General features: G+C 38.4%; 1 long non-coding RNA gene across 1 annotated transcript in view; it reads right to left on the bottom strand.

Moving 5' to 3' along the window:
* Positions 1–16,720, bottom strand: part of LOC115948000 — a 37,500-nt gene extending 20,780 nt beyond the window's left edge. The window contains exon 1 of the long non-coding RNA XR_004081858.1: positions 16,638–16,720. This is a non-coding gene — a long non-coding RNA (uncharacterized LOC115948000). The remainder of the gene's footprint in view (positions 1–16,637) is intronic.
* Positions 16,721–17,212: the final 492 nt, after the last annotated feature.

The following is a 17,212-nucleotide window of genomic DNA, read 5'->3' as shown; positions in this document are numbered from 1 at the left end:
ATTCCCTTTGGATGTTAAGGAGAGTCTGTTCTTTTTGCTTTGTCTGCTATGTCTCCTCAGTGTGGTCCCACACCATGTTTAGAGCCACACCATGTTCTTTTCAATAGCTTGTGGGAGTATTTGTGTCAAAGAGAACTCACAGATTGGCCTAAATTCATTAGGAACATTATCCTCCCCAGTCATTATCAAATTAAGCTCTGTAGTGCGGCTTTCATAATTACTTTGTACATCTTCTTTGTAGACACAGTGTCCTCTGACCCAGTAATTCGCATTTCATCACGCAAATTGGTCGAGTACCAGTAACCTTTTATTGTGTGAACACCAAGAACTATGCCTGAGATAAATTTGGCCTAGTAAGGCCATAAAACTCCCACAATATTTGTGTATAAAGGAGATTTATACATTTCTGCAGTGTTTTGCCAAGAAAAACCCACAGCAAGGACAGGCAGACTAAAGCAATAAGCAGGAAATGTATCATTAGAGTTATGGAAGAGGCTGTTCCCTGCATCAAGGGCAGAGGGACATGCTAGGGACTAAACTGAGGGGCAGTCACAGTTCCCACCTAATAAGGACAACCAAATCTGCTTAGAAGAGTCGCTGTTGGTCAGTTTGTGCCTTTTGAGTAAACTTTGGATTTGTGGGAAACTTATTAAAGTAGTAAGGTTTGCAGATTCCAAGAGAAGAAACTATTTATTACTTTCTTATCCCAGCAGTGGCCAACCCTCCTTCCCTGTGCACATCCCCTTTGTTCTTACCATGGAAAAACAAAGCAACCTGTGGTGGCAAAGATGCAGAACAAGGCTTTATATGGGGATGGAGGAAAAAATGAGCAGAGAATGAAGGCATGCGTGGTGATGCTTGTAGATCTGCCCGTCTCCAAAGGATTTACTTGAGTAGGAATTGCTTGCTCTGCATGATTGTCAGGGATTCTTCTTGTGAAAACCAACCAGTGAGGAGTTGGCTTCCTGCTCCAAAAGAAGAGATATTTCATTTCTTCCTTTTCATGAAGCTGCAAATGCTTTAGGACAGTGATGTAATGTTGGCTGGCTGTGTGGGGAATGTACTCCTGCTTGTGCACCCACACCCTGAACAGGCAAAGACTCTGCAGCATGGGTTCACCTTAGTGTGAATTTTAAAATTTGTACTAAATTTGGGTTAGATGGGGAAATCGATGAGTTCATGCAGCTGCAACTCCTGGATTTGGGAGCTGCTGAGGCACCTCTGTCCTGCAGGAAGGCTGGCTGTTACCCAGGTTTGGATTTCCCTCTCCTGTAAAATGTAGGCAGTTTTTTCCCTCATGATGCAGCAGCAGCTCTCTCTATCTAAAGGTTTCACTAGTCCAGGGCTCTAAGAGTGGTTCCATCAAGAGAACATTGGCCATGTGCAGGAAGGCCTTGGACAACACTCTGAGGCTCAGGGTGGGATTCCCAGGGTGCCCTGTTCAGGCCCAGGAGCTGGATCAGATGATCTTTGTGGATCCCTTCCAGTTTAGGATATTCTGTGATTCTGTGTAAATATCCTCATTCCTCCTCCAGCTTCCTCCCCCTTCCTTCCTCTGCAGCGCCCTGGCAGAAGGCCCTGGCTCAGGTTGGAAAGTCCAAGTGCTTTGTGGTTGTCACCATCTTTCCTTTCCAAGTAGGCCCTGGCACAGAGGGAGCCTGGCCCTGCCACAACACAGAACCAAAGGCTGAAACCAAAATTTGCAGCATTTATTCCCACCTCTGCTGCTTTTCTAAACAAGATCTTCTAATGGATCAATGATATTCCCATTTTAGCCTAAATATTGCACCCACTTACTGCAATATTAGGTGACATTTTTCATAGACTGCACTAGCAAACACAGGTGTCCATGACATATATACGTATTTCTTTGTGCATAGCTTTGTTTAACACAAGAATTCTTGTATTTAAATAGTCTTTTATTCTGTTACATGTCTTTAAGGGTAAACTCAAGTATTTGAGTATTAATCAGCATTAGGCACAAAAACCTGATTAAGAATGAGCACACATTTCTCTGGAGATAACCTGATTTGTTTTGGGGCTTGCTTACTTGGGAAAGAATACAGGCAAAATCTTCAAGTCTCCAGTCCTGCAGCTGTTTTTACACAAATACAGTTGCTTGCAGGGCAAAGATTTCTTACGCCTGAAAGCCATAAAAGCATTTACTTCAATAACTCTATAAACAGTACTCAAAAAGAAATTAAACATCATCTATAAAATTATGACACTTCACTAAAGATCAAGAGCTAAGTAAACAACTTGTTGGGTGACGTCTCCCAGATTAATGATTGGTAATAAAAGGAAAAAAGTTTAGAAGTTTACAGCTCCTGGATGTTTTCCACATGATTTTCCTTTTACACACTCTAAGTACAGGCAGATTCACTGGTTTAATATCTGCTGATGACACTGTGTTTAAATTAAAACTGTCTACATAATCTAGAGCAAAATGGCTGTTCTGTCAAGGAAACTTACCATGGGATGGCAACAAATCTGAAAGGTCTGTGCTGGAAACTTCAAGAAAGGTTTGCTTTGTCTCAGCATCAGTTATAGCAAAGTGTTCCTGATTTGCAGGCAAATGTTATTAAATGTTGGATTAGTGGGCTTGGACTTGCTGACATCTATTTTTTTATAGTGACTGCTGCAGTGTGGGTAGTATGGACTGTGAAAAACAAAGGACATCTTCCCTATTATTGCTTTAAGTTTCTGAGTTACCATCTAATTTTATTACCAGAAGCTCTATCTCCAGGCTAATACTAATGTAAACATTTGTCATTTCTCTGCAGTGAAAGCAAAAGGCAGATTATTTTTCCTTGTTAAGAATATTCTTTTTAATTTTTGGTTTAGGATCACAGGGTATCTGTGACACTTTGCAAAAGCAGGAAATCAGACCTTGTGTAAAGATAAATGTTCTGATCACAGCTCTAGGTATTTCAATTTTTTACACTCTGGCATGGGATTCTACTGCCTCTCTGAAAATGTTTATAAGTAAATGAGAGAGACCAACTTCCAATATAGTGCTGTGAGCAATACACTTCTTCCATACTTCTAGGGAGAAGTGCATGAGAACTTCTGGAGAAGTTTCTGTTTATTATACATTCAGGAAAAAAAAAACTCAATACCAGATCTTATTTTATCTTCTAGTATTTTATACCCTGGGATCATATCCCTAAAAATTGTATATTGGCATCATTCCCCTGGCTCTGGGGAGTGACAGCAGCTGAGATTCTGGCAGTGCTCACCAATTGTACATTTTATTTCCAGTGGCACGTTATCCAGGGCCGGGGTTTTATCATTTCTGAGGAATCCTTTTGTACATAGAGCAGAGGGAATACTCTTCCCAACGTGGAAATAAACAAGCACAGAGTGCTTGCTGCCAATCACTGGAAATAGTTACCTCAGGTTTATTTTCTCCCCAAACCTGCTGGTTGCTAGAAGACACGACACTTTATGAGCAGGAGAACAGACACCGTGTCGCCGTTGTGCTGAGTACGTGAGCAACAAAGCAACTTATTTTTAACACCAAAACAATGTCCTAAATTTAGACACAAGCAGCAAGGGGATACAGATTTAGCCATATTAAAATGCTGCAGATGATCTCAAGATGACCACAGAACTCATTTTTTTGTTGTGTTGAGCATAGTTATTCTGGCAATTTAAAGTTCAGGAGAAAGTCACTGAAGAAAAATAGAAAATCCTCTTATTTTTTATATTTCCAGCTAATTATAAACTTTCAAGCATGAACATAAGAGAAAACTGAACAAGATTGTTTTAATGAACCTGAATGTGATTTTTAGTTGTCCAGCTTGATACTTCCCCAGGATTTAATTATGCTGATTTTGTGGTTGAGATGGTATTTCAAGCTCATTTATGTTAAGATTGGCTTCTTTCCCACCATGCCCCAGGCTTTTGATCATGATCATATCTTGGCCTAAAGAAAATGGATGATGCCTTCTTTTGGCAAAGGTTCTAGAAAAATTAACCCCTTTTAGCCTGAATAAAAATATCTGATAAAAAATGTCAATCAACTTTCCATTCTTTATGAAGCAAATTTTTTATTTCAGTTGAACTCTGCTGGAATAAGTAGACAATTAAAACAAGAATCATCCTAAGAGAGAAAAACCAAAGGCCTCAAGGATTTGGCTTTGTTGTTATTTATGTTGTTGCTGTGGTATTGTAAATTCACAAAAAAAGACTGGGAAATATTGTACTGAACAAAAGCTGGAAGTTTGCAAGACTTCACAGAGAGGTTTTTAAAGACTTAATCATCTTTAAAACTACTTGAAAAGCTTTAAAGATTTTTTTTTTTAATGGTAGTGGTATTATTAAGGTTGTTGTGATTGTTTTTGGAAATATTTTTTAAAAATATGAATCACAATGGGTTTAGAACTCGTGTGTCATTTTGAGTCAAATAAAACACTTTCTTCATTTGACGGATAATTTATGCTTTTGACTTGATTATAAAAAAGGAGGCTAGATTATAAATCCTCATTATCTTTACTGAAATTCTCAGCATTTCTTAAATAGTAAAAAGTATGGCCTTTGTTTAAAATTTTTGTGAGTAAGTTTTGAGTAAAATGATTGAGCATTTTTATAAAGACAGTTTCCTTCCCAGTTTCATTGCCTTTTCATCAAATAAGGTTTCTACAATTGTCAAAGCATTCCTAAGACTGGCAGCAGATAGGAAATGTTTAAAGGAAGGCACAGGTTATGGGAGTATCCTTTCTATACACATCTCTGATTTTAATTTTAATCTTTGTGTACAACATATTACAATTTTTCCCCATTCATAACAACAGAATTTCCAAACTGAATTATGTACACCATTTTTTTTAAATTAGGTGTGAGTTTATGACTCCTAGAAGCACACTTCTAGAATTGAAACTTTGGTGGGTTCATTTTTTGTATTTAAATAAATGCTGCCTTTTCGGTGCTCATTATTGCACTCCAACACCTTTTTACTTAACCTCACATTCCTGACTGATAATTAGTTGCATACAAAGTCTTTTTAAATATATTGTTTGGCACTCCAGACTGTAAAGTGACAGCATCCATCTACTGAAAGTGTTTTGGAATATTTTTCTCTGCCAAGGGTGCAGTGAGCCATGTGCACTGAATGATCAACTCTCCAAGATTGAGGCTTCCTCAGGTGAACTCTGAAGTATCAAACCTGGGCAGTTAATCGAAGTTCCAGGAGAAAGGTGGCCACTTCCCTTGCTGTTTTCTGGTCCATGGAATTCCTGTCCATGGAGCTCACCTGTCCTCTTGGTGGAGACTGAGATGAGGAGAGGGAAATAAGTATGTGGAATCTGCCATTTACAGTTAAGATTCTGTGATCTGTAGACATTAACTTTATTTTCTGTTTATTGTTTACGTGCTTTCTTAGAGGTCTCAGCTCTAAAATATGTTGAGACCAGTGAATTGCACTCATTTCTGACTGATGATGGGTACAACACAAAGGCTTAATTGGGTTTCTTGAAACCTGGCGTTTTAAATAAAGAATGAAGGGACAGTAGTCCAGAAGTGTAGAAAAGTCAATCCAAATTCCCAAACCCAAAGAGGACAGCATTTAACCTGCTTAAACCACAGTCCTGTTGCTGTTCATGTGAAGTCATTGGAGGGAAATGGTGTTTGTCTGCAGTCCTACAGAACTGCTAACATTGGGCACCATCTAACAATACGATGCGTAGACAGTGCTTATTTCTGGATTTCTGGTCTCCTCTCCCAGAGGACTCATCTTTGTTCTTTTTGGGAAGGAATTCAGTCATCAAAACTAATTCTAATAATGAGAAGTTATTTGGAGAATATATCCACCAGCTTGTTTAGTTTTCTTGTTAGCACATCAAAGAAAACTTATTTAATTTTTATGTAACATTCATGTATGCATACTTCCTTTCTCAGCAAAAGCAGTAACTTTACCTTGTCATAGTTTCTATTTGTTTTGTTTTATTTTAATACTATTGTGTTTAAGAGCCTGTTGTTCCAGCTGGGCTTTCTAAATCTGCTCTGGTTACCTAGTCTGTCCTCACATTACCATTAAAATGTTTCTAATCTTGACTTCTAAGCTTGGCTTATCTACCAAAATCAATTTTGACATTTGAATGACCAATATAATTTTGATGGTCAGATCTGTTTCAAACCTCCTTATGATGAGTGGGATTTTTGCCCCAGATTGCCAATTTTTTCAGTCATGTTCCTAAATTCTATTGAAGTCCTTAAAGCTGAAGTGATAAAAGAACTCTCCTGTTGTTTTTGTGGATACTTGAATTTAACAGCACTAGAGCTACAGTTTGCATCTTAATATGTACATTTTCACTCACCCTGGCTAATTTAAAGAGCTAGGATGACTTAGGAAGACTCTTATTTTAAATGTCTTCTTATCCCCTATTTAAAGACCCTTATTTAAATGTCTTTAAAATAATCTTCTTATCTTACCAGAGTTAGCAAATTTGAATTAAAAGTTTCCTTCATAAACATGAAAAAAACCAACAAAAACCAACAACAGCTATTCTTCGGAATATTTGCTAAAGATTGTGATGTTCAATTTGTGCATGTTCTTTTTCACTGCTTTACTTTAAGGCCTGGGCTCTTCCTCACATTCTGCATAATTATTTTATATTTAAATATTTTTTTTGTTTACATATACTGTTCTGAATCTATCACAATGGAAAGCAATGCACCTATGAATAATGAAAGCCAGGTATCCTGTTCATCACTGGACACAGTGTTTTACACAGCACAGGGAAAGCTCTGACCTTTTGTGATAAAAGCTTGAATCATAACAAATGTGAAAATGCCAACTTCAAGTCAACATAGCATGATCAAATTATTTGAATATTATGCACCATTAGTTTTTATTCAATATAAGTATTTGTTGTGTTTGAGAAATTCATAATGAGTTGGGATGTGCTGAAAATGCTGCCAAGATTATATTTCTTGCAGTATTGCTGTCCTTCTTGTGCTAACATGTTAGAAATGAGCAACCACTGGGAAATTATGAAAAACATTATTCTCCTCCTAGGTCAAATCCTTCACCAAGACTGTTCAGCCATGCAGGAAAAACAATCAAATGAAACACACAAAACCACATCCTTCAGGTTATGGATGCTTGCACAATCTGATCTATATTGATGAATTTTTTTGAGGTTCAGTTGTCACAAAGAAAAACCAAAATATTGTGGGCAGGGAACACATGATCAGTTGTTTAGGAGAGGTCTACCACTCATCATCAAGTTGTTCGAGTTGTCTGGTTGTCTCAGTGAGTATAAGTAACTTCCAACTCTATTGCACCATCATTGAATAATTTGGTAAATTCAGACTGGCTGTGATAATGCACATTTCACTTTGGGGTTTTTCTGTCTGAAGCAGAAAAGTCTCCATGAGCTACCAATGAAACCCTTCTTTTGAATTAGGGGAACAAAATCTTGCAGGGATTCAAGTCTTACAGATCTGAAGGATTGCAGAGAGGGAAAGCAAAGCTCCTTATTTCTCACAGAGATATAGAAGCTCAAGGCAGAGGTGCTTTTTCTGAAAATCATTTATGATTAACAGCAAAGGGGTTGTTCTTAACCTGTAGTGTGTGGAGACAATGAAAATGGTGCCTCTGGCTGGCAGATTCTGCTGAGCTTGTGGATGTGAATTTTCAGCAGCTCATGATATAGACCTGAGCTAAAAATCTGCCAGCCCAATGACTAAATGTGACCCTCAGGACGTCAGTGGCAGTGTTTCCACAGGCTTTAGGAGGTGTTGTGGCAAAGCTCAGTGCTGAGCTTGCACTGCTTTCCAGAGCACTGAAATGTGGAAAAGGGGATAATTTGCTCCCTGAATCACCAGTTGTGTTGCTAGGGAGCAGAATTTCCTAATGAAGGGGGACAAAAGCACAGGAAAAGTTTGAGTTTAACATAGCAACAAGGTTGTTGTGAGGAATTTAAAGATTCAATCTGACTTGGAGAAAATCCTGTGCCTACAATCCTTGTGCTGATACCTCAGTGTTGCCATTGCCAGGAACACCTGTAACTCCCATTAGCTCAGGGGAGATTTGTGTGTGCTTAGCACTTATCAGAACTTGGACCCTGATGCTTACAGGCATCCCATGTGTTGGATTTGCAGAGTCACTAATCTGGAAGGAAAAGAAATGTTGACTCTTCTGGTCCTTTTTGGTTTTGCTCAGGCCAGACATACTGAAAGAGTGGCTTTTCTTGTAATATTTCACCATGTCAACTGTTATTGCCATTCAGCAGCAGGGAACTCCACAGTGTATGAAAATGAGAACCAATCTTTTAGAAGTTATCCTGTCATTTAACCCTAGCTCAGATCGGTTCTGCCTTTCTATGGCTCTAAACCCGCAGGAGTGGATTGCTGCTCCTGGGCTACTGCTGAAATGCCACTAACTTTATCAAATTAATTATTTTTGTTAGCATATTTTTACAGCAAAACTGAAGATTTGACCTGAAGGTTGGTTCCTGTCTTACTTCCTTCCCTTGAAAATGCCCATGAAAATTCATCTCCCTTTGCAGTCCAGAATAGGGATATTTCTGTAGGCCCAAACAGCACTGGCTACCAAGGAATCCTAATATTTTTAGGCTATAGTTCTTTGGAAGCATGTGGATAATCCAAATGGAACAGGTGGGAGAAGGAAATATTACTCCTGGTGGGAAGGAAAACCCAGAGCATAAGTTGTTTCTTCCCATCTGCACAAGAAGTTCATAAAAAAATTCCAAGATCCCCAAACTAATGCTTTAACCACAGGGTCATGCTTGGGTGAGTGTGTGGGGCCATGCAATGACTTCAGCATATTTGAAGCACCATTATTCAAACACTTCTCTAATTTTCTAGTAAAAATCTTCACACACATTCTAATTCAGAAGAACTGCCCAAGAAAAATACCCAGTGCCCTGCTAATGAACATTGAGCCTGTTGTGAAAAATTAAAAACCTACCCTCTGCAGAGAGTTTAAAGAACATAATGTAACTTTGATTATATGTCTTGTAATGCCAAATTTCCTTAGAGGAGCCATGGTTCTAATTTAACCTTATTGAAAAGCAAACTGCAAGGAAAACCACAGAATTCCATGAACCCCAGGGATGCACCCCCACGTGGTATTTGGCGTATTTCGTGAAACCTATTTCATTTCCAGTACCCTGAAATTGCATCATCTCCTGTTCCACTATGAAGTATTAGCATTTACAGCCTGTACATCCTGGCTGGAACACTGTGAGAACCTCATGGATGTGTTGGGAAACTTGCCCCCTTTCCCTGAAATTTGCTGGAGTCCCCGCAGAGTAATAACTGAGAGCACCTTGCAAGCTGATATTTGCTTTGCTATTTAATTCTCAAAATCACAAACCAAGAGCTCCTAGATGAAGGATCTCTTTTGAGAAATGTGGCTGGGACAACTTTACAGGACTTCCTTCATGAAGTTTTGTTTTATACATATATTAGTTGCTCCCTCTGATGCAGAAAAGGTTGCATCTGTTTCTTTCAATACTGAAGGTCTAGAAAACATGGCATTCAAGGAAACCAAATGTTAAATATGTGGGACTTCTATACATCCCTGTAGAAGATTATTCCATTTGCCATTAGACTCCAGCTAGGTAAAATTAAGATGAATATAAAATGGCTTTGTTTGTTTTTATTGGGTTGGGGGTTAGGCCAAAAGCCTTGATAGGCATTGTGTGTACTATCTTCCTAATGTTTAATCCTTTTCTGGATAGGAACTAACTGAGAAGTCAGCCTGGTTTTAATTAGGTTTTCTTTTAATGGTGAACTGAGCTAACCATAAAAATTAACTATTTTAGTTTAATCAATCACTTCATACATCAAAGGTAAAATTTAAGATGGGAGGGTTACGTTTATTTCTGTTGTTTCATTGCAGATCCCTAGAATTGATTCAGTCAAATTGCATGCAGCAGGTATGACACTTTGTCTCTCATATAACAAAGATCTTTACTTTTGTGGATGTGAACTGAAAGACAATTTTAAAAAGCAGGGTTTGGTTGTTATGGAGGATGATGCAGCTCTTCCTTGCACCTAATTGTCCATCAGTAGCCAGCTCTGGGGGTGGGAAGCCTGCTTGTTTTCCTTATCTCAGCATTCATCTTAAGAGGCTTTAAAGTCCTCATTTTCTCCTTTCTTCAGAGAGATGTTGTCTCCCTTCATTTAGGGCACTAAAATTGGCTGATATTCTGGAACATGTGGGTTTTATGGTTTGCATAATCCACACAAGTTTTCCTGTGAGCACAGGGTAGAATGATACCTTTTAATTTGTTCATTTGAAAACTAACCAGTGCTGAAACAGAGTCGGAGGACTCAGCTTTGTTTCCATCACGTGTAATCACATTTTTATTAACTTTAGTGAGCAGTCACTGCTGGCTTTGAGCCAGGGCAGCTTTCTCAGTTCATCCCAAGATTTTTTGTTCTTTAACAGGAGAAAGTAGTATTTAAAAAAAAAACTAACAACAACAAAAAACGCATAAAACCAAAACCAAAATAAAACAGTCTTTGGGAGGAACCCCTTTTTGTCATTTATATAAACCAAAGCACCCCAAGACTATTCATGGCAGGGTGGCTGTTATAAGTTGAGTAATTTGGAATGCTTGTTCTAGATTATTATCCATAAATTCAAGTTTCCTAACTTCTCTTTTCACTATATGTATTTTAGGTTCTCTAGGGCAGCAAGTGTCTTTTCCTATATCTTCCCATAAATTTCTCTGAGCAATCTCTTAATATTAGTGTAGACTTGCCCATAAACTCACTAGTATATATATTTCAAAACAATTATTTTGTTCTAGTACTCCTGCAGAATTTGAGAGCAGTTTGAAGCAACACTTTCTATAGCATTTTACAAAAAAAAAAAAGGCTTTTCTGTCTTTTCCCCTGGGATCTTTAAAAAACAGTTCTTCCTTTTTGTGGATTGGGTGCTCTGGTTTGTCTCTCATTACCAACTCCCAAAGAACTCACATCAGAGGCAAGAAGTCTCTGTGGATACATTGAATTCTAGGATAGAAAGAAGAGCTCTTTAAAAGTAAGGAGGAAAAGCACAAAAACCCCCTCTTGTCTGAATCACATTTGATAACAGACTTCCTTGGTGAGCCAAATATTGGCAAAAATGGAGGGCAAAGCAAGAAAGAGCTCTGTCTAGATGAGACAGTGCATGGAAAGGTTACATTTATCAAGGGGTGAGATTGATTTCAAAGCATTTATGAGATTGTCATGGTGAAGCATTTCTGAAAAGCAACTAGAAAGGTCGTACTATAGGAGACCTTTGTTGCCTTATATTGTTGTTTGTTTTGCTGTTTTTGTGTGATGATACGATAGCCTCAAGTAGTTTTATTGGCAATAAATAGGAATAATAATAATAAATGGTTTGTTTAGATGCTGCATTGACTCTTGCTGAAATGTCCACAGAAATATCAGGAAGTTTTTTGCTTGGATATTGCAACAGAGTACACGAGAAATAAGATTTTAGGGTTGTACTAAAAATCGAAAGTGGTTGTCGTGGGCAAAAAGCACTGAAGCATTTAAAAGCATTAAAAAAGGAAAGCAGATTGATACTTCTGAAGAAATTGTAGAGGTGTACAAACCACTCATCCCTTCTTAAATCCACATTGCATTGCAAAACCAGCAAGATAAAAGAGGTTTAAGCTCAACATCACTTCATGAGGACCTGGTGCCAGCTCCAGCTGTTGAAGCTGGAAAAGGACTGAATTACCTGGGATTTTTCTTTCCATGTGCAATTTCCATATCCTAACTAAACATAGGGAGGGACAGGAGGGGAACAACAAAGGGAACAATAAGGATTTTGTCCGACGCCAGGTCATTACTTGCCCTAGATAAATGGTTGATGCCTGAATTGCTTAGAGTGGGTTCCCTCCCAGCACAGGCTGGTTTTCATCATGGTGATAAAGGAAAACATTTCACACAATAACCATTGAGCCCCTTGTTATGACTTGAAAGCTGCACAACTGCTTTTTATTCCAGGAGCACAGGACTGAAAAATCATCTTAAGAACATGGCCATCCTTTGGGTTTGTACACTTTACTTTCAGTAATGTGTATAATCACACATGAAGCCAGGGTGGGAAGACATTGTGCCCCTTTTAGCACAAAACTAAAACCTGTGAATAAAACTTGTTTAGCATAACTACATAGAATTTCCTTGACTGGGTTTGTTTTGGCTCCTCCACTGTCACAGATGTTCACTATTACCAAAAGAAAACACTGTAAACTTAGTAGAGATGTTAAAGGAGGAAAGAGGGAAATCTGAATAAAATCTGAAGGTTTTTTTGTTGTGTGTGACCTGATCATCAGCTCTAGAAAGCATGTGAGCAACCTGCTGGGATCTGGTTTCCTCTGGGGAAAGCAGTGACGTAAATCCACTTACCCCTCATAGGAGCTGTGGAGATCATGGAGTGATTTGGCTGAGGGTCAAATGAAAGAGAACATAAGAACATGAAGGGGAAAAAAAAGCTTTCAAAGGCTGTTTTCAGGTTTGAAGGAGATAAGATGGGTTTTGTGGCTCTTTTATCACTTTCTCATGCCAGGGTACCTCAGATGTGCCCGGAGGAATGCAACCCTTGTGTTTGCAGTCGCTGAATTCACACGGGAATTTGAGCTGACCTTGTCAGCTCTGGGAGCAGTGCCTTAGACAGTGCAGAGACCCTTGCTGGGCTCTGAGAGCTCTATTAATAGATCTGTGGCACCCAGCCCAGCTCCAGGGCTGGAGGTGTGAGCTTTTTCACTTCTCTAAGGTTTTGCTTGCATGTGTTAGCACTGTACAAAGCCACCTTGCATCTTGAGATAAGGGAGGCAAAGTCCCCAGCTTACTAACAGCATCTGGCTCTGCTTCTACCTCAGGTTTTCCATGGGTTTCACAGGCTTCTTATGCTCAGGGCTTCTTTTCCAAGCTGTTCTAGTGGTGCTGGAATTTAAAAATCAAGTTATAGACCAGTTTTATGAATTCTCTCAGCTTTGTATGTGTGTGCTTATGTGGCTGTTTCACTAGGACTGCTCTGCTTTCAATCTGTCGTGCATCATCAGGGCATTTCCTTGCTAATTGGCATTTTCAGTCTAAATAGACATGAGAGACCTAAAGAGACTCTAAGAGACCTAAATTACTCTTCAGAAATGATAAGGACTGAATTTTTCAATTTTTTTTTCAATGGATTTTTCATTCAGTCCTGTGGCTGCGTTGCTGAGTGATCTCTCTCGAAATAGGCTGCTGGTTTGGAAGTTCAGAGAAGAAAAATCCTGTCCCACATAGGATTTAAATGCATGCAACAGATACAGAATCCCTTTATACTGTAGGAAAAACAGTTCTCCCAGTTCAATTGCCATCTAATTTACCTATAGCTCATGGCTTACTAACAGAGCAAGGAAAAATGCTTTAGCTGTACAATGGGTCATAAGCACTTTATGTCCTCAAGGATTTTGAGAAAGGAAAAGAAAAATAAAATCATGTTGTGAAGGAAAGACAACTATTTCCCAGAAAAACATGGAAACCTGTTTCTATTAGTAATAATGCTTCCTTTGAAAACACACTTTCTTTTTTTTGGAAGGCAAAAAAATGAAGCCTGAAATCATAGCAAAGGTCATAAAAAGGATTCAGCCATAAAAGGACATATATGTATTAGCAAGTGACTTCTTCAAACAGCAGGGAAGTTTGAAATAATGCCTAGAAGTTCCTAGCCTTGAGCAAAATTATTCCATAACCTCATTATTCCTTTCATTCTTTTGATATATCTAAATTTACCTATTGATTTTTATGTTCTGTAAATATCCCTAAGATTTATTTGAATTCTTTTTCATGTTTTAATCAGAAAATAGTCATGCAGAGTTTCATTGTGGTGTTGTGTTAGAAGTAAAAATTCTTTGAACTTGCAAAGTTCATGTCTAGCAGACCTTAGAAATTCTTTGGACTTGTCAGTGAAGAGAAAGAGAAGGTGAAATATGTGAGGGCAGAGGTTGTACAGCAACTAGGAGGATGAAAGAAAGAACAAAATAGCTCTGCTCCTTGACAGAAGAGAATTGGCAGAAACCACAAATCACAAAATCTTTTTTGATTCAAATGAAAAAAATATGGGGTGCTTGCTTGGTTTGTGATATGGCAATAGTTCTGGAGATAGTAAAATTTGCATTTATACATGGAGTGCCATAAATTTTAGATTTTTTTCATCATTATTATTTTGGGTTTGTAAAATTTCTATCAAAAATTGTACCCCTTTTGGTGTCATAAAATATCTGTTCTTCTGGTTCTTCTGGTGACCATCTCAGTGGCCTCGCCACAATGATCATAATGAAAACAAGTATTTAATTCCATTCATGGGAATCAAGAAAATTGCAGGAGAAGGAAAGGAAGAGTTCCAGAAATATGTTCCCTAGGGGGTTTATAGACAATTGACCAAATATTTGGGCTTTGTTGCCTTGTTAAAAAAAAAAAGAGGCAGGTGGAGTAAATTTAAGCTTCTAAATAAAAGCAAATGTCCCACAGCAGGTGGTTAACTTTTGCAAGCTTTGAGAGCTGGAAGAAGAACAAAAACTTCCATTTTCTATTTAAAAGACACCTTGAATTAGACATCTAGAAGAAAAATGTAGGAAGCCAAAGGAGCTCTCTCTAATGAAATTTAGAACTCATGTGTTAATACCACCTCTGAAATGTGTCTTAGAGAGTGACCTCCTCCAGCAGTCCTGATTGTATTGGGCATTTTGTAAAGGCGCTTAAAAAAAACCCTAAAATTATTTCTGTAACATATTACACATCAATATCAACAGCTCCCTGGGCAAGCTCCATAATAACAACAGCCATTGACCAGATAAAACCTACCAGGTCCCCCTGGCTTTTCGACCAGCTCAAGTACAAAACACTTTGCTGATAAAAATCTTTGAGAATATCCAACTGTCTCACTTATCACTTGTCTTTTCCCTTTTCTCCACTGAGGTCTATCCATTTTAAACACTTTTTAAGGACTTAAGACATTTTGAGAGCTGCTTTGTCAGTTTTTCTTAAAAATGAAAAAATATTTAGAAGAGTCATAACAGAAGATTGTGTGACTTCTGGACACAATTGCATGGATATAATTAATCTGAAATTATGGGTGAATTATTTACCTTTATGCCCTCTCCTATTCCAGGCTGATTTTCTGCCTGTCTGTTTTGCTGGGTTGATGCAGGTATTTATTTACCTCACTGAATAACCATACAATATTACTAATAATTGTCTATTTAAATGTCTATATTTCTTCTCTGGAAGCTGACGTATGCTTGGTATATGCAATGCACAAATTTCTTCTTGTTTTATGTGTTATTCCAGGGAAGCTCCATGTGTTGAAAAGCATACGGGGATTCAAATACATTATGTTCATCATTAGGATTAAATCCTGGGGGTGAAAAGATTACATTTTCTTGATACATTGTATCAAGCTATGGTCACTGGCAGTAATTGATTCATTTATTTGTAGAAAGCAAAAAAACTGGAAAAAGTAAATTAGGACACGAAAGTACGTGGAAGAGAAACCTGCAAAATAAGGTGTTGCACTCATTTTCCTGGCTGTTGTTTCAGTATATTTGAGACCGCACATCAGGGGAGTGCCCTCCTTTTTTGTTTTGTTTTGTTTTTCAATCTATCTATAAAGACTGATGTATTTTCATAGTAGAGATGAAATCTTGGAAAGACCTGTGGTTGCCGAGAAGTTGGAGTTCCTGAAAATTCTGTGACCAGGCCCAGGTCAGTGCCTTGTGATCAGGGCAATGTTAAGCAACACTCATCTGTTAGTCCAAGGAAATGATGTTCCAATCACTATGTGGGATATAATCATCTATATCATGTTATAATTAGCTTTAAAAACAAAACAGAAATAAGACAACCAATAAACCTGACCACTTTTAGGGTGTGGGAACTACTTTAAACATTAAATTTACCTCTACTATGATTTGAATTAATAGCATTGGCTTCTCTGCCTTTTTGGAAGCAGTTCTGTAGGAAAGAAATCTCTTTTGCTTGTCACACAATTTTGAGAAAATATTGTCACAACTGGAAATATAATTGCTTTCATTTTGTACCATTCTGCAGAGTTTTTTCCAGTGCTGGATAGACTTGGCTGTGATAGGGACTGTAAAGGGAATGACAACTTTGTTTCCATAATGCTGGAAGGAGTCAGATGTTCAAAGTTCATTAAAATCTTTTCCTCTCTTTGGAGCTTCACTGGCTTGCAGTGTGCAAGTAGGATTTTGTTCTTAGGCTCTGAAAAACTCTTTTTCTTTCTGTTCTACCCTGTATTGCTGAATGTGTCATCACATTGCAACCAGGTGTCAGAATAGGATCAGGCTGGGAAGGACAGACTTTAAGCAGTAATTCCTGGAGAATAACTTGGAGAATTTCTTCTTCTTCCTGCCTGTCATGGCTCAGCTGTAAAGTTTGCTAGATCATAAGACAAGAGGAAAGTCAGGTAGGAAAAAGGTGGCTCATTATTGACTGAGAGCAGTTAAATTCATAACTTGGCAGTGGCCATCTTATCCCATTTTTAATGAGAAGGGAACAGAACCTGAGTGACAATTAAATGTCCTTGAAATAGTGTCTGACCTTGTCCCTGTGCTAAATGCTTGCACAGAGCCCAAAGGAATAATTCAGTGATCATTGTGAGTCACCAAACCCAGGGAATCTCCATCCTGGCCTCAGAATGTCTCCTTGGTGCTCTTCCCAGAGGAACAGGAGCACAGAGGTGGGAGGGAAAGTGCAGCTCCCAGGTCTTTCTGAACTGCAGAAAGCAGTGCTGCTGCTGGCAGCCCGGCAGCAGGAGGAGATTTGGAAACTGTGGTCGTTTGTTCCGCTCATTATGCCCAGTTCTTTCCAGTCAGCTGCTTATCCATTAGCTTAGGAAGTACAAGAAACACCTAGAGCTATCCCAGCTTTTTACTGGACATTTACAACATCCATCTCCCTCTTGCTTTTGCTGCTCTCCTTCTATTTGTCATCTTTCTCATTTAAGGAGAGATTATTTGCCAGCCACTCTGCCAGAGAGTGTTCTAGGCAGGGAGGAGTAGCTGCACTGCCCACAAAGTCCCAGACCTCTCCAAGGAGTAAATGTGTTAAAAGTAATGATGTGCAATAAACTGAGGGTGCAATAAAAACCTTGTGCAGCTGTTATTGCCTAGAAGCAAAATGCATAACATAAAAAATGTAAAAAACCTTTAATACCTACAGGAACTTCACAGGTCTTCAA

This window comes from Geospiza fortis, unplaced genomic scaffold (genome assembly GCF_000277835.1).
Source record: "Geospiza fortis unplaced genomic scaffold, GeoFor_1.0 scaffold72, whole genome shotgun sequence".
NCBI lineage: Eukaryota > Metazoa > Chordata > Aves > Passeriformes > Thraupidae > Geospiza > Geospiza fortis.
The sequence above is the reverse complement of the archived record's forward strand: the minus strand, read 5'-3'. Positions and strand labels throughout refer to the sequence as shown.